This window comes from Zonotrichia leucophrys, chromosome 2, assembly GCF_028769735.1.
Source record: "Zonotrichia leucophrys gambelii isolate GWCS_2022_RI chromosome 2, RI_Zleu_2.0, whole genome shotgun sequence".
Classification (NCBI taxonomy): Eukaryota; Metazoa; Chordata; class Aves; order Passeriformes; family Passerellidae; genus Zonotrichia; species Zonotrichia leucophrys.
Window position 1 is genome coordinate 28,601,390 of NC_088171.1, and position 16,355 is coordinate 28,617,744.

Sequence of the window (16,355 nt, forward strand, 5' to 3'; positions counted from 1 at the left end):
AGAAAGAACTGGTTGGTGGCCAAATAAAGTTTCAGATATATAAAGCTAATGTAATATTGTTCAGATATATAAAGATTCTGAAAAATAAACTATCATTCTCATCTCCCATGGCTTTATTAAAGGTAAAAAACCTTCAATATGTGAAAAAGTTTGATTTTCAAGCTTTTACAAATTGTAGTTTTGATCATAGCACTGTAATACTTCTTGACGTGGATTTGTTTTAATAATGTCTGAAGCAGGCACACTCAAATTGTGGCTCTTCTGTAGGAATGAGGCTGTTTCTCCCTTTTATTACAAGACTTCAGTTGGTTCCAGATTTATGAATCAGTGTTGTTTCCTTGTGTCAGATTTACTTGCAGTCAGGCTACTTGTCTGAACTTCTTTTCCTATCAATGGAAGGTAATACAATTTGCTCAAGTATGAGTCATCTTGTCCTTCAGCAGATTTCTAAGGCAGGTCAGATGAATAATTTTCCTTGGTACTTACTTCTCCCTGCTGTCAACAAAGGCAATCTAAAAGAGCAGCTCTGATATATCCCATACATGTTGTAACTGTCTAAAGCTACCTGAGATGAAACCCACTTCCAGTTTTTGTGGAAAATGTACACAATCTATCAACATCAATTAGCTTCTGGGTGAAATGGAAGCTATGGGTACCTAACCTTCCAGCAGAGGTCTGTCCTTCAGTGAGGGAGTCCATGTAATCACGTTGCCTACACTTGTGACTTTTGTCTCTTCAATAGGCTTGTTGAGTACCAACCAACGCCCTAAAGCAGAAAGGCTTCCTGCTCTGTTTCAGGGGAGATAAAAAAATATTTAGTCTGATGAATTTCATCAAGTGTATGGCACTTTTCCAGCAAAATCTCTCATGCCTATTTTATTTAGTTGGAAAATCCTGGCCTCTTTTATTTGAGATATTTGCCAACATGTAGGAGCAGTAGCATCTGCCTTAGATGTCCACAAACATCTGCCTTAGATGTCCACATCTTTGAATAGCTGAACTTGGGGCACCGGCATGGTACGTAATCAGTGCAAAGAATTATGCTGTGGGATTAATTAACAGTAACAGACCATTCAGTAATGTTAGTGCACACACACAGAGTCAAAAAGAGTAATTAATCTGACCTACAGTTTCCTCTATAATTTATTATTAAACATTTGAGAATATAGAACAATTCATAATGGGCTAAAAAGATATAGCCCTTTAAAATGAAAATATGGACTACATTAACTGAAGACCAAAACTGTAGGATTTGGAACATACCTCTTTGAATCTTAATCAGAAATTGCTCCTAAAGAAAATGTGAACTAACTCTCAAAAGAGCTAGATATGTTCTAAAAGTCACAGTCTTAAATGTTCCAAGCAATCAAGACATTGTTACCAACTCCATTCACTGTTATCATTTTGCAGTCAGAATTGTTGCATTTTTTCCTATGTTATAATTCATAATACTTTTCATGCATTTGTTCTGCACTTAGACCTTCCCTAGGAAAATAAGAATATATTCAGTGGCTTGCAACCCAAAGGTAATCATGACAGAATTTGGAAGATGGTCTTCAATGGGATCCCTCAGGTTGGAAATGACCTCAGATGAGCATGTGCTCTAACATCCTGCTCAGAGTTAATAGTGAATTCAGCATTTAGACCAGGTTGCTCAGGGCTTCATTGGGTCAGCTGTCTAAAGCCTCCATGGCAAAAATGCCACAACGTCCTGGGCAGCCTGTCCCAGTGCTTTGCTGTCCTCAGAGTGATTCCAGGACAATTTGTTCCAGTTGGAACCTCTCCTCTTTTAGTCTGGGGCTCCTGTTTCTCATTCATCTACCATGCCTCAACATAAGAGGAATTTACATTCTTGCTAAGTTCCCTGTGGATATGGGCAGACTGCTGTAAGGTGCTCCCAAAGCCATCTTGTCGTGGGTTAACAACCTGTCTCTTAACAGCTTCTGCTCAGAGGGCAGGTGTGCCAACCCTGACCATTCTGCTGGCCTTCACTCAACTCACTCCAGTTTACCAATGTCTTGACCTGGAAACCAAAACTAAAAGTATCCAAAATGTGATCTAACAAATTTCAGATTAAAGTGAGTAATCATTTTCCTTTGCCAATTGGCTGCAATTTTGTTAACAAAGCCCAGTATGTCAGGACACTGCTGACACATGCTTAGACACAAACATACATTGATGTAGTACCAGACTATTTTGTTGCACCTCAAGGATTTGCAACTAAACACTAGCTTTGAGCCAAAAATATCATCTTTGCCGAGACAATCTTGGATTTTTTGTGAAAATATATGTCAAACCTACCTGGTTATCTGACTTCAGCCCCAATAAATCACAGGGTCTCACAGCAAGCAAATCTAGTGCATAGCACACTAGCCAAGTTTATGTTTCCTATGCAAGTATAAAACGACTTTAATGCCTCTGCTTTTTCGTGGCTAAAGGTCTATACTGAAGAAAATCTCTCAGAAACAAACAAAAAATCCAAACCTTTTCCAAAGGTTTGCCCCTCATTGATGGAAACAGGCTACAAAACTGTTTAAAAGTAGAAACCTAGAAAACACAGGATGGGCTCCAATTACCTTAATAGGTGACCTGGCTCCTGATAAGCCACAGGTGTACTAATTACCAAATCAGAGGAATAACCTTGCCCTTAATGGATTGCAGCTGTAAGTAATTAAAGTAAAGGTGATAAAAAGGTGGAATGGAGGGTAACGGAGAACAATGAGGAAGAGGACCTTGAGGAGGTAGGAGGGTCTCTGCTCTTCACCCCTCTTCTCTTCACCCCTCTTCCCCTCATTTAAAAACGTAAGGTAAGACCCCTGCCCCTCTTCTCTCTTCCCCTCGAGTTCAAATTGCCATTTGGAAAAGGAAGGTAAGACCCTTGCCCCTCTCTTCTCTTCCTCTCAAGTACAACGAGATACTTGAAAATGTAAGGTAAGACCCCTGCCCCTCTTCTCTCTTCCCCATAAGTTCAAATTGCCATTTGGATAGGAAGGTAAGACCGTTGCCCCTCTTCTCTCTTGCCCTCAAGTACGACGAGATATTTGGAAATGCAAGGTAAGACCCCTGCCCCTCTTCTCTCTTCCCCTCAAGTTCAAATTGCCATTTGGAAAAGGAAGGTAAGACCCTTGCCCCTCTCCTCTCTTCCCCTCAAGTACGACGGGATATTTGGAAAAGGAAGGTAAGACCCCTGCCCCTCTTCTCTCTTCCCCTCAAGTTCAAATCGCCATTTGGATAGGAAGGTAAGACCCTTGCCCCTCTTCTCTCTTGCCCTCAAGTACGACGGGATATTTGAAAAAGGAAGGTAAGACCCCTGCCCCTCTTCTCTCTCCCCTCAAGTACGACGGGATATTTGGAAAAGGAAGGTAAGACCCCTGCCCCTCTCCTCTCTTCCCCTCAAGTTCAAATTGCCAGTTGGAAAAGGAAGGTAAGACCCTGCCCCTCTCCTCTCTTCCCTTCAAGTTCAAATTGCCAGTTGGAAAAGGAAGGTAAGACCCCTGCCCCTCTTCTCTCTTCCCTTCAAGTTCAAATTGCCATTTGGAAAAGGAAGGTAAGACCCCTGCCCCTCTTCTCTCTTCCCTTCAAGTTCAAATTGCCATTTGGAAAAGGAAGGTAAGACCCCTGCCCCTCTTCTCTCCTCCCCTCAAGTACGACGGGATATTTGGAAAAGGAAGGTAAGACCCCTGCCCCTATTCTCTCCTCCCCTCAAGTACGACGGGATATTTGGAAAAGGAAGGTAAGACCCCTGCCCCTCTTCTCTCCTCCCCTCAAGTTCAGATTGGCTTTTGGAAAAGGAAGGTAAGACCCCTGCTCCTCTTCTCTCCTCCCCTCAAGTTCAGATTGCCATTTGGAAAAGGAAGGTAAGACCCTTGCCCCTCTTCTCTCTTCCCCTCAAGTACGACGAGATATTTGGAAAAGGAAGGTAAGACCCTTGCCCCTCTTCTCTCTTCCCCTCAAGTACGACGGGATATTTGAAAAAGGAAGGTAAGACCCCTGCCCCTCTCCTCTCCTCCCCTCAAGTACGACAAGATGGTTGGAAAAGGAGGGTAAGACCCCTGCCCCTCTTCTCTCTTCCCCTCAAGTACGACGAGATATTTGGAAAAGGAAAGGAAAGACCCCTGCCCCTCGCCTCTCTTCCCCTCAAGTTTGAATTGCCATTTGGAAAAGGAAGGTAAGACCCCTGCCCCTCTTCTCTCTTCCCTTCAAGTTCAAATTGCCATTTGGAAAAGGAAGGTAAGACCCCTGCCCCTCTTCTCTCTTCCCTTCAAGTTCAAATTGCCATTTGGAAAAGGAAGGTAAGACCCCTGCCCCTCTTCTCTCCTCCCCTCAAGTACGACGGGATATTTGGAAAAGGAAGGTAAGACCCCTGCCCCTCTTCTCTCCTCCCCTCAAGTACGACGGGATATTTGGAAAAGGAAGGTAAGACCCCTGCCCCTCTTCTCTCCTCCCCTCAAGTACGACGGGATATTTGGAAAAGGAAGGTAAGACCCCTGCCCCTCTTGTCTCCTCCCCTCAAGTACGACGGGATATTTGGAAAAGGAAGGTAAGACCCCTGCCCCTCTCCTCTCCTCCCCTCAAGTACGACGGGATATTTGGACAAGGAAGGTAAGACCCCTGCCCCTCTTCTCTCTTCCCCTCAAGTTCAAATTGCCATTTGGAAAAGGAAAGGAAAGACCCTTGCCCCTCTTCTCTCTTCCCCTCAAGTACGACGAGATATTTGGAAAAGGAAGGTAAGACCCTTGCCCCTCTTCTCTCTTCCCCTCAAGTACGACGAGCTATTTGGAAAAGGAAGGTAAGACCCCTGCCCCTCTTCTCTCCTCCCCTCAAGTACGACGGGATATTTGGAAAAGGAAGGTAAGACCCCTGCCCCTCTCCTCTCCTCCCCTCAAGTACGACGGGATATTTGGAAAAGGAAGGTAAGACCCCTGCCCCTCTTCTCTCTTCCCTTCAAGTTCAAATTGCCATTTGGAAAAGGAAAGGAAAGACCCCTGCCCCTCTCCTCTCTTCCCCTCAAGTACGACGAGATAGTTGGAAAAGGAAGGTAAGACCCCTGCCCCTCTCCTCTCTTCCCCTCGAGTTCAAATTGCCAGTTGGAAAAGGAAAGGAAAGACCCCTGCCCCTCTCCTCTCTTCCCCTCAAGTACGACGAGATAGTTGGAAAAGGAAGGTAAGACCCCTGCCCCTCTCCTCTCTTCCCCTCGAGTTCAAATTGCCAGTTGGAAAAGGAAGGTAAGACCCCTGCCCCTCTCCTCTCTTCCCCTCAAGTTCAAATTGCCATTTGGAAAAGGATGGTAAGACCCCTGCCCCTCTCCTCTCTTCCCCTCAAGTTCAAAGTGACATTTGGAACAGGAAGGTAAGACCCCTGCCCCTCTTCTCTCCTCCCCTCAAGTACGACGGGATATTTGGAAAAGGAAGGTAAGACCCCTGCCCCTCTCCTCTCCTCCCCTCAAGTACGACGGGATATTTGAAAAAGGAAGGTAAGACCCCTGCCCCTCTCCTCTCCTCCCCTCAAGTACGACGGGATATTTGGAAAAGGAAGGTAAGACCCCTGCCCCTCTCCTCTCCTCCCCTCAAGTACGACGGGATATTTGAAAAAGGAAGGTAAGACCCCTGCCCCTCTCCTCTCCTCCCCTCGAGTTCAAATTGCCATTTGGAAAAGGAAAGTTGGACCCCTGCCCCTCTACTCCCTTCCCCTCGAGTTGAAATTGCCATTTGGAAAAGCAAGGTTGGACCCCTGCCCCTCTCCTCTCTTCCCCTCGAGTTCAAATTGCCAGTTGGAAAAGGAAGGTAAGACCCCTGCCCCTCTCCTCTCTCCTCCCCTCGAGTTCAAATTGCCAGTTGGAAAAGGAAGGTAAGACCCCTGCCCCTCTTCTCTCTTCCCCTCAAGTACGACGGGATATTTGAAAAAGGAAGGTAAGACCCCTGCCCCTCTCCTCTCCTCCCCTCAAGTACGACGGGATATTTGGAAAAGGAAGGTAAGACCCCTGCCCCTCTCCTCTCTTCCCCTCAAGTACGACGAGATAGTTGGAAAAGGAAGGTAAGACCCCTGCCCCTCTCCTCTCTTCCCCTCAAGTACGACGAGATAGTTGGAAAAGTAGGGTAAGACCCTTGCCCCTCTCCTCTCTTCCCCTCAAGTACGACGAGATATTTGGAAAAGGAAGGTAAGACCCCTGCCCCTCTCCTCTCTTCCCCTCAAGTTCAAATTGCCATTTGGAAAAGGAAAGGAAAGACCCCTGCCCCTCTCCTCTCTTCCCCTCAAGTACGACGAGATAGTTGGAAAAGGAAGGTAAGACCCCTGCCCCTCTCCTCTCTTCCCCTCGAGTTCAAATTGCCAGTTGGAAAAGGAAGGTAAGACCCCTGCCCCTCTCCTCTCTTCCCCTCGAGTTCAAATTGCCAGTTGGAAAAGGAAGGTAAGACCCCTGCCCCTCTCCTCTCTTCCCCTCGAGTTCAAATTGCCAGTTGGAAAAGGAAGGTAAGACCCCTGCCCCTCTCCTCTCCTCCCCTCAAGTACGACGGGATATTTGGAAAAGGAAGGTAAGACCCCTGCCCCTCTTCTCTCCTCCCCTCAAGTACGACGGGATATTTGGAAAAGGAAGGTAAGACCCCTGCCCCTCTCCTCTCCTCCCCTCAAGTACGACGGGATATTTGGAAAAGGAAGGTAAGACCCCTGCCCCTCTCCTCTCCTCCCCTCAAGTACGACGGGATATTTGGAAAAGGAAGGTAAGACCCCTGCCCCTCTCCTCTCCTCCCCTAAGTACGACGGGATATTTGAAAAAGGAAGGCAAGACCCTTGCCCCTCTCCTCTCCTCCCCTCAAGTACGACGGGATATTTGGAAAAGGAAGGTAAGACCCCTGCCCCTCTCCTCTCTTCCCCTCGAGTTCAAATTGCCTTTTGGAAAAGGAAGGTTGGACCCCTGCCCCTCTCCTCTCTTCCCCTCAAGTACGACGGGATATTTGGAAAAGGAAGGTAAGACCCCTGCCCCTCTCCTCTCCTCCCCTCAAGTACGACAGGATATTTGAAAAAGGAAGGTAAGACCCCTGCCCCTCTTCTCTCTTCCCCTCAAGTTCAAATTGCCATTTGGAAAAGGAAGGTAAGACCCTTGCCCCTCTCCTCTCTTCCCCTCAAGGACGACAGGATATTTGAAAAAGGAAGGTAAGACCCCTGCCCCTCTTCTCTCCTCCCCTCAAGTTCAGATTGCCTTTTGGAAAAGGAAGGTAAGACCCCTGCCCCTCTTCTCTCTTCCCCATAAGTTCAAATTGCCATTTGGATAGGAAGGTAAGACCCTTGCCCCTCTTCTCTCTTCCCCTCAAGTACGACGAGATATTTGGAAAAGGAAAGGAAAGACCCTTGCCCCTCTCCTCTCTTCCCCTCAAGTACGACGAGATATTTGGAAAAGGAAGGTAAGACCCCTGCCCCTCTCCTCTCTTCCCCTCAAGTACGACGAGATAGTTGGAAAAGGAAGGTAAGACCCCTGCCCTCTCCTCTCTTCCCCTCAAGTACGACGAGATAGTTGGAAAAGGAAGGTAAGACCCCTGCCCCTCTCCTCTCTCCCCTCGAGTTCAAATTGCCATTTGGAAAAGGAAGGTAAGACCCCTGCCCCTCTTCTCTCCTCCCCTCAAGTACGACGGGATATTTGGAAAAGGAAGGTAAGACCCCTGCCCCTCTTCTCTCCTCCCCTCAAGTACGACGGGATATTTGGAAAAGGAAGGTAAGACCCCTGCCCCTCTTCTCTCCTCCCCTCAAGTACGACGGGATATTTGGAAAAGGAAGGTAAGACCCCTGCCCCTCTTCTCTCCTCCCCTCAAGTACGACGGGATATTTGGAAAAGGAAGGTAAGACCCTGCCCCTCTTCTCTCCTCCCCTCAAGTACGACGGGATATTTGGAAAAGGAAGGTAAGACCCCTGCCCCTCTTCTCTCCTCCCCTCAAGTACGACGGGATATTTGGAAAAGGAAGGTAAGACCCCTGCCCCTCTTCTCTCCTTGAGTGCAAATTTCCATTTTATAATGGTAGGTAATAGCCTTCCTCTCCTCTCCTGTTGTAAATTCTGCTTCCCTCCTCTCTTGTACGCAGAGACTCCTCCTCCCCTTCTCTCTCTTCCAGGGTCTTTTGGAAATTGGAGGTAAACACCTCGCCGGCATTTTTGAATGGAAGGTAAAACTTGCTCTGCTTTTCTCTGGATTGGAAGTGAAGCAACTCTGACTTGGTTGGTTTTTGCTTTTGTAGCCAAACTTACACAAGGTATTCCTTACAAAACTTCAGTTCTCACCATATATGAGCACCTGTGTATAAATAATAATTTCTTGTAAAATCTGTAGCTTGGGAGGCTTTGGCTTAATGCAAATTTTACATTAAATTATGTGGCTGGGAATCAAAACCCAATAGGCACATCTCTACCACATGCAGGCAGTGGGGTTTTGAACAGTCTTTTCCCATCTTTCTAGTACCTTTTTAGAGCAAGGGGTTAGGTTTTATCTAAAAACAACAGGTAGAAATTCATATTCAGTCACAGCTCCTAAAGTTCAAATATTTTCTGCAATTCTGCAATTTATACCCCCCTTGAACCATCTAGATAAATTTCACCAGGCTGTTAAATCAGGGGAGATGTATCTTGTTTCTTCCCCTATTTTCAGATTTTGATGTTACTTGATTTGAAGTTTATAAATGTCAGAACATTAAGTAGCTGTACTGTTTATTTTTATCTTGAACAAGGAACTCTAGGTTTATATCTGCTTGATTTTGTGAGAATGTGCTAATTTACCTTTTCTGTATCATACATTTAAATTTGTATAACATGCAGGAAATGTGTTTGCTGGCATTTGCAAGAATTAAAAGCACTTTCCAAAATAACACATCTTTTTCTGATGCCACCTGAAAAACAATATTTGGAATAGAAGATTTTGGCTATTTGAAGTACAAGTAGCTATAGGATCTTTGGGATCTTCACATTCTAACTTGATACTCTGATTTCTTGCAAGTACATCTGTCTTAAACGGTGGTGTCTATGCTAATTTATGCACCATTTGACTAAATAGATCCCATCAATGACCCAGAGAAAAATATTTACATCTTTTGCTCCAGTGCAATTGTCTTTTTGTTTGTTGTTCTTTTTAATATTCTTTCAAAGAACTCTCATAGGCATTGTATTTGCCATTATTCAAGTAAATATTGCTACAGGTAATTCTCAGCCAGGTTAGTCACTCACTGTTGTAGATGATACGCAAACATCCAGTGTCTGCTAGGCTATGCCCCAGAGCCGTCATAGTTTGAAAACACAAGTTGTGAGTGGTGGGTGCCGAACAAGGAAAGTTGTTGCTGCAGTGTGAGCTCATTCCCTGTTTTACTTCCCAGTCCCTTCCCAGGTGTGGCAATACCTCTCTCCCTTCCCCCTTGACCCCTTGCTGAGTGAGGTCTGTCAATCAGTCTTAGCATTCCAGCAAGGCCTCATGTGGTTGGTCAAGTTCAAAGGATGCCCTTCAGGCCTGGGGTCATTGGCCTGTCTATGTTTCCCTCATCCCCTGAGACGCTCCTCCTCCCACCTGCTTGGTGCTCACCTATCCCTTCTCCTCCCCTTGTCCCTGGGCTTAAATTCAGCCAGGACTATGTGCCTAGTGTTCTCTTGGAGCTGTTACCAAGATTCAGGTGTCTGTGACCATGGAGTAAAACTCTGGATATTAACCCTCCGGCAGAATCCGTCTCCTTTTCCTCTTCACCCTAGCCTGAAGCCTTTCCACCAAAGGTAAACTGAGGTTCTACAAGCCTGGACTTGTTTCAGTGCCCAGCTGCAACATCCAGCCAGCCAAAAGTGTCTCCGAAGTGAAATACCACAGTTGCCGCCTTTGGCCCAGCAGCAAGGGTCAGACAGGGCCAGGCACAATCTACCTGCAAATACTGGGATCATATTCCAATATTTTGGCACCCAAGGTGGGGCAGAGTGACTCTGCAGCCGCAAGAAGGAATCTCAGTACCTCAGAACAAGTTGGGCATCTGAGCATCCAGCTGAAAGAGCTCTGACTGCATTGCTCTCAGCAGATACTTTGGGATTAACCCACAAGAAGTTTTGTGGACTGTTCGGTGCCTTTGGAAAGTGAAGCTCCTTTCTGGTGACCTGATTTTCCAGGGGAGAATAGGAGAGCCTTCCCTGACCTGGGGGGGATCCTATTCTGGTGAGGCAACCAGCCTGCCTGGACCTGGCCAGCAACAGGTTCAATTTTGGTGAGTATCTCTGCTCCTTGGTGGAGTAGAAGCTTAAAAAACAGGCTCTACCGCGAGTTCTGTTCCTTTTTTGCTCTTGCTTTTAGGCTGCACAGCCCCACTCTTGGATGCCAAAATATTGGAATATGATCCCAATATTAGCAGGTAGATTGTGCCTGGCCCTGTCTGACCCTTGCTGCTGGGCCAAAGGTGGCAGCTGTGGTGTTCCACTTCAAAGAAACTTTTGGCTGGCTGGATGTTGCAGCTGGGCACTGAAACAAGTCCAGGCTTGTAGAACCTCAGTTTACCTTTGGTGGAAAGGCTTCAGGCTAGGGTGAAGAGAAAAGGAGATGGATTCTGCCGGAGGCTTAATATCCAGAGTCTGTGACTCCATGGTCACAGACACCTGAATCTTGGTAACAGTTCCAACAGAATACTAGACACATGGTCCTGGCTGAATTTAAGCCCAGGGACAAGGGGAGGAGAAGGGATAGGTGAGCACCAAGCAGGTGGGAGGAGGAGCGTCTCAGGGGATGAGGGAAACATAGACAGGCCAATGACCCCAGGCCTGAAGGGCATCCTTTGAACTTGACCAACCACATGAGGCCTTGCTGGAATGCTAAGACTGATTGACAGACCTCACTCAGCAAGGGGTCAAGGGGGAAGGGAGAGAGGTATTGCCACACCTGGGAAGGGACTGGGAAGTAAAACAGGGAATGAGCTCACACTGCAGCAACAACTTTCCTTGTTCGGCACCCACCACTCACAACTTGTGTTTTCAAACTATGACGGCTCTGGGGCATAGCCTAGCAGACACTGGACGTTTGCGTATCATCTACAACAGTGAGTGACTAACCTAGCTGAGAATTACCTGTAGCAATATTTACTTGAATAAAGGCAAATGCAATGCCTATGAGAGTTCTTTGAAAGAATATAAAAAGAAACCAAATAACAATAAACCTGTTCTGTATTACATGTAATACAGTAGTAATACAGCAGTCCCATGTAATACAGTAGTAATCTCAACTATTTCATCTCATACGACTAAAAAGGGCAAAACTTCTTTTAACATAAGTGTGTTTATACATTTAATCTTTCAAGATAGATATATTATGGCATCTTTCTGAGTGAATACAAGGTGAAGCGTTCAGCACTTTGAAAGTATTTAAATAACTTGCCTTGTATCTGCTTACTCTACAGAAAAAGTTTTATAAAATTCTTGTATTTGAATACACACTAACCAAAACTTTTATATATCACTAGTAAACAATGAATTTCTTTATTTTCTGTGATTTATCATATTTTTGTTTGCCAGAGCCATATTAGATGACTTCTTGAAAAGAGGTTTCTTAAGTGTCTTATAAATATTTTCAGCTTATACCATGTATTATTTTGTTCATATGCTTGTATGCTTGTGTATTTTCTCCTTGAACTAAACATAAAAAAATATTGTGTCATTTAAACTACTAAATGTCACTTCAGCAGAGTCTTTTGTTTGCAGCGTAGCATGTCAATCAAAACCAGAATTCCCCAGTTATATTTATGCCTGTGAGCTCAAAACATAATGATCAGGCAATGATATTTACAATACTGTGAATGAGTGATTTTTAAATAGAGCCTTACTGTAAAATTCAAGAGCAAGGACATGTTCTGCCTTGTTTTGTTCCCCTTTCCTGGCTCCGTTCGTCCAGAGTCTTAGAGAAGGGGTTTTCCTGTCAATTCTTTTCCAGATGGTGAAGAGGCTGATGACTCTCTTCTTACAGTCTGCAACCTTATCAGAGTGGATATTATTTGAGTGTTACTCTTATCTTCTTCAAAGAAAAAGACCACATTCAACTTTATTTCTAAGAAGATACTTTGGGTTTGGGGATATGCTTTTCCTTTTCTTTTCCTTCCCAATGGGCAGAGCTGAATCTAGACCAGATGGTGTTGGAAACCCTAAAGTTAGAGAGTTTTTAGGAAATGGTTAAAAGAGTATAGGCAAACTTGAGTAACTGTATTTGTGTGCTATATATATTAGTATATAAGAGAATAGTGTAGAAAGTTGTTACTATCCTAATATATAGCCTTTAATTTTTTCTTGTGAGTTGCCTTTTAAAGTTGTACAGCTATTGATATTGTCAATATTCTAGAAGTGTAAGTCTAAGTGTTTCTGGTAATATGTAATGTAAGTTTGAGTAATGAATCAAGGTCAGTGTGGAGACACATTCCAGAGTTCAATAGAAATTACACAAAAAATATTTGTACTGGGTTTACTATCTTCTGCAAAGGGCCCTGCAAAAGATAGAAAACACAACATTAGTTTATGAAAAGCCTTAGGTTGATGTTCTAGACTGTGAAAAGCAAAACTAAAGCAGAACTTAGAAATGCATGCTTTTGCTGTGACATCTTGCCTGAACATTTGTATACTGTTAGTCCTAAGTGACATATGTGAATATGTTATAAGATCAATTTACTCAAACATATCTTTCCAGAGATGCTGCAACTTTTGATTACAAGAAAAGAGGGATTGTGGAGGGATAGAATGTAAGACAATAGTGCAGAAGGTAATCTCACACCTGAGGAGTTGCCGCTCTACTAATCACCAAACTTTAGGAACAGGCCTAACCTTAATAGGCCACAGCTATGTCCAATAAGAAGATGAGTGCTACAGTAGAGTGGGTTCGCTGGGTGAGGGGAGAGTTGGAGCCTGTTGTTTATGCTGTGAAGAGAGTTGGACTTTATTGGCTGTACTGTGAAGAAGAAGGAATCACTGTTGCAAGGAGATGCCCGTGAGAAATCACCAAGAAGACATGGGAGCTTTTGCAATATGATGACAACATATGTGCATTTGAATTAAAAATGCTTATTGCTCTAGTGACAAGTAGATTCATTTTACCCTGGAATTCCTGGCACTGTTATAAAAGTACCCAAGTTATCAGCAGACCTCCTTCTGAGAGAAAATAGCACTATTTCAGGCTCCTTTAGTGTAACATTTTTAGACTCATTATGTTCAGTAGGATTCTGATGAACATGTTGTTTTAACATGATGTTCTATATTGATCAAAGATAATATGCATGTAGACTATATACTTCTGTAAAAAGAGAGGGATTTATAATTTTTTTTCATACTATTGTGATCTAGGTTGTCCATGATTATAGTAAGGTTTAGCTTCTCTCCTTTTCCTCTGCTGAAATTGAGAATATAATATGCATCCCCTAGAAAACCTTGCAGAACAGGGCAGAGATGTAACAATTAAAGTATACAGAGAGAATTCCCTCTGTTATGACTTCAAAATTAAAGTAAACCCATCATGATGTTAAGTAAACAGAATTCTGAAACTTTTTTTTTTTAATGATGGCATAGAAGAGCAAATCCATCTCAGAGGGTGAAACCTTGGGTTTGTTTTGTTTCTTATAGGAATAGAGTTTTTACGAAACACTGTGTTGTCTGTTTATACAAGACTGTTTTCTGAATACATTTTTTTATTCTAAGAAGTAGTATGGGTATATTGAGTTCTAATTTGGTGTTTTAAATTAGACGATTTTGTTAAGTATTTAAAGTGAAAAACAGCTTCAACCTCAAAATGAAGCATAAGACCAGCAGAGGCAATAATGATGAGTTACAATGGAATGCAACTTGATAGCATTTCCTTGGGTCCTGTCACTGCTTACCACAGAGATCAGTGCCTGCCCCTCCTTTTCCCCTCAGGAGGAAGTTGCAGACTGCAATGAGGTCTCTAGTCAGTCTCCGCTTCTCCAGGCTGAACAGACCAAATGATGGTAAAAAAAGAGTTTTGACATAAAGTACACAGAAATGTCTAATTGTTTTGTTTTTTTTTAAATCTATACCAATCAAAGAGCGTAGAATTAGGGAGCTTTTAATCTTAATGTTTAAACGTTTCTCCTATCTGTTAATGTCATTATAGATTGTAAATTCTTCTATTTGGAAATATTTGAATAATTCCTTGCCAATATTCTTTGGAGTTTTGGGGGTGTTTTTTTAAATTATAGAATATAGGAGTTCGTTGCACATGTTTAATGTACATATACAGCAAAGTGTTCATAAGCTGTTGATATTATCAGAAAACCTGCACAGAGATTTAGGTAATTAAAAATAACACATTCAAACTCATAGTGACTCAGGTGAGAGATAATCACCCTGAGAACTGATTCTGTTTTGTTTTGTGTGTATTAGAAATAATCTATTGGCTATAAATCTATTAAAGCAGCTCTCTACTCCTTTCAATTTGGCTGTATCATAGAACCAAATTAATGTGTTTCTGTGAAGCAGAGTGAATATTTTCCAGGATAGAAATCCATTTTAATTTAGGTGAAAAGTACATTTTTGAGTTAAGTCTGTGGTTAGAAATTGTAGTTACTTAACCAGACTGCAAGGCCTAAGCTCAGTGAAGTTACTTCAGTGAAGGACAGAGATTAAGGGAAAAATCGTTCCCTAATTTATAAAATAGGCTGTGAGGAAATGAGCTGCATCGTAAAGAACCAAAATATAGCCAAGCTAATCTCACAGATGTTGCAAAAGCAGGGGAAAAAGTCAAGGTGGAAGACAAAACTTGGAGGGGAAAATATAAGAGACATGGCATGGATACTTAAAAAAAAGAAAACAAAGAAAAAAAAATCTTTCCCTAAGTCAAAGCGATCAAAAGGCATGACTTGCCATCAAGGGCAGGGACATGCACCAAAGATTCCTCTATTGGTCCCCATTGAAATCGCAAGATTCCTTTTCCCTTCCCGAAAGGTAATTTCATTTCCAGGGGAAAATGTAAGAGACATGGCATGGTTACTTTAAATAGGATATTTTGGATACTTTGCCGCAGACAGGTTTAGGAATTTTACTATGCTGTTTTGGTGATGCAAAAAATGATTTTAGTCAATTTTTATCTCAGTAATTTTCCTTTTCTACATGCCGTGGTTGAGTTGTGAAGACAATAAATAACCTACTGTACGCCATTAAGTAAAAAACCTGAGAGAATAATAAAATAGAGTTATTAGACTAGTAAATGAATATGCTGAAAGTGACCGTCTCTTCATTATGTTTATAATTTTTCAAAAAGATACTAATTTATTTTTATAAAACTGGCTGATTGAATGAATAATTAATTAATGGAATAGGAAAAACACAAGACTATTGCATTGGCAAAAAGGAAACCCAAATCTGAAGAGGTACTGGAAAAGAGAAATTTTCATGTTTTTCATAGAGTCACTCTCTAAATTCTTAAAGCCCATGTTGAAAAGTATAAAGTAATACATTACATTTCCTGGCTTTCAGTAGTTGCATGTGATAGACCTTCATGGGATATATTTCCTGTTCATGTAAATTCTGAGCTTCTGGAATAAATCAAAATATTTTTTTTCTTCCAGGACCATTTTCAAAGGACACTACTGAGAGATGCTGTCAAATTTTTGTTTCTTTTCCCAGAATTTGCAAATTAAACTCTTTATAACTGCATATCTCATCAGGAAAGTAAAAATATTGAATACCAAGGTTTTTTTCTCTCTCTCGCTTAAGAACAAGAATGAATTTTTCAACGTCCAGAAGATTTCTAGCTTTCCCCTGAATGCTCTGCTCAGCATCAAGGCAAATCCCAAGTTAAGCTATCAGAGACAAAAACCAAGACCTTATCTAAAACTTTCCTTCAGAGGAGTCAAAGCATTCAGTAAACATTAACAAGTTGAAGTAATTCTCTGCAAAGGAGATAGTCAGATTTTTCACAAGTCTGTAAGTGCCAGGAAATCCATTAACTCTCTGTTATCAAAGAGCATCATCCCTCAGTAAGCCAATGAAAAATTGAGTGTGTTAGAAGAAAGTCAGTCACAGATTACGCAGACTCTTACTGTCCAAAGAGTATAACTCGAGAAGGAGCTGATGTATGCAGTTATTTTCTTTCCTTTTAGCTTCTGATTAAATGCTCATTAATGTTGGTTAAGAATTCTCCCATTCATTTTCAAGGGACTTTACTCCCATACCCAGAAAGATTTCTGAAATACAGCCTGAAAAAGATGAAAAAAGTATCTGAAGTCGTTGCACTTTTTGAATCTAGAACTGAGTTCTTACCCTTGGTCATGTACAGTGGAGCAGTGACTGAGGCAGAACCCTTCCAAAATTTTGAGGTTTCTGGGTCATGGGCCAAGCCTCTGATGAACTCTAATCTTTACAGTATGATG

The 16,355-nt window shown here is 42.7% G+C and overlaps 1 long non-coding RNA gene across 1 annotated transcript; it reads left to right on the forward strand.

Annotated features, from left to right (window-relative positions):
• Nucleotides 1-4,115: 4,115 nt before the first annotated feature.
• On the forward strand, nt 4,116-15,877 carry LOC135443063 (uncharacterized). The gene is made up of 3 exons (XR_010438787.1): nt 4,116-4,168; nt 8,100-8,150; nt 15,552-15,877. It is a non-coding gene; the product is annotated as an uncharacterized LOC135443063 (long non-coding RNA).
• The last annotated feature ends 478 nt before the right edge of the window (nt 15,878-16,355 follow it).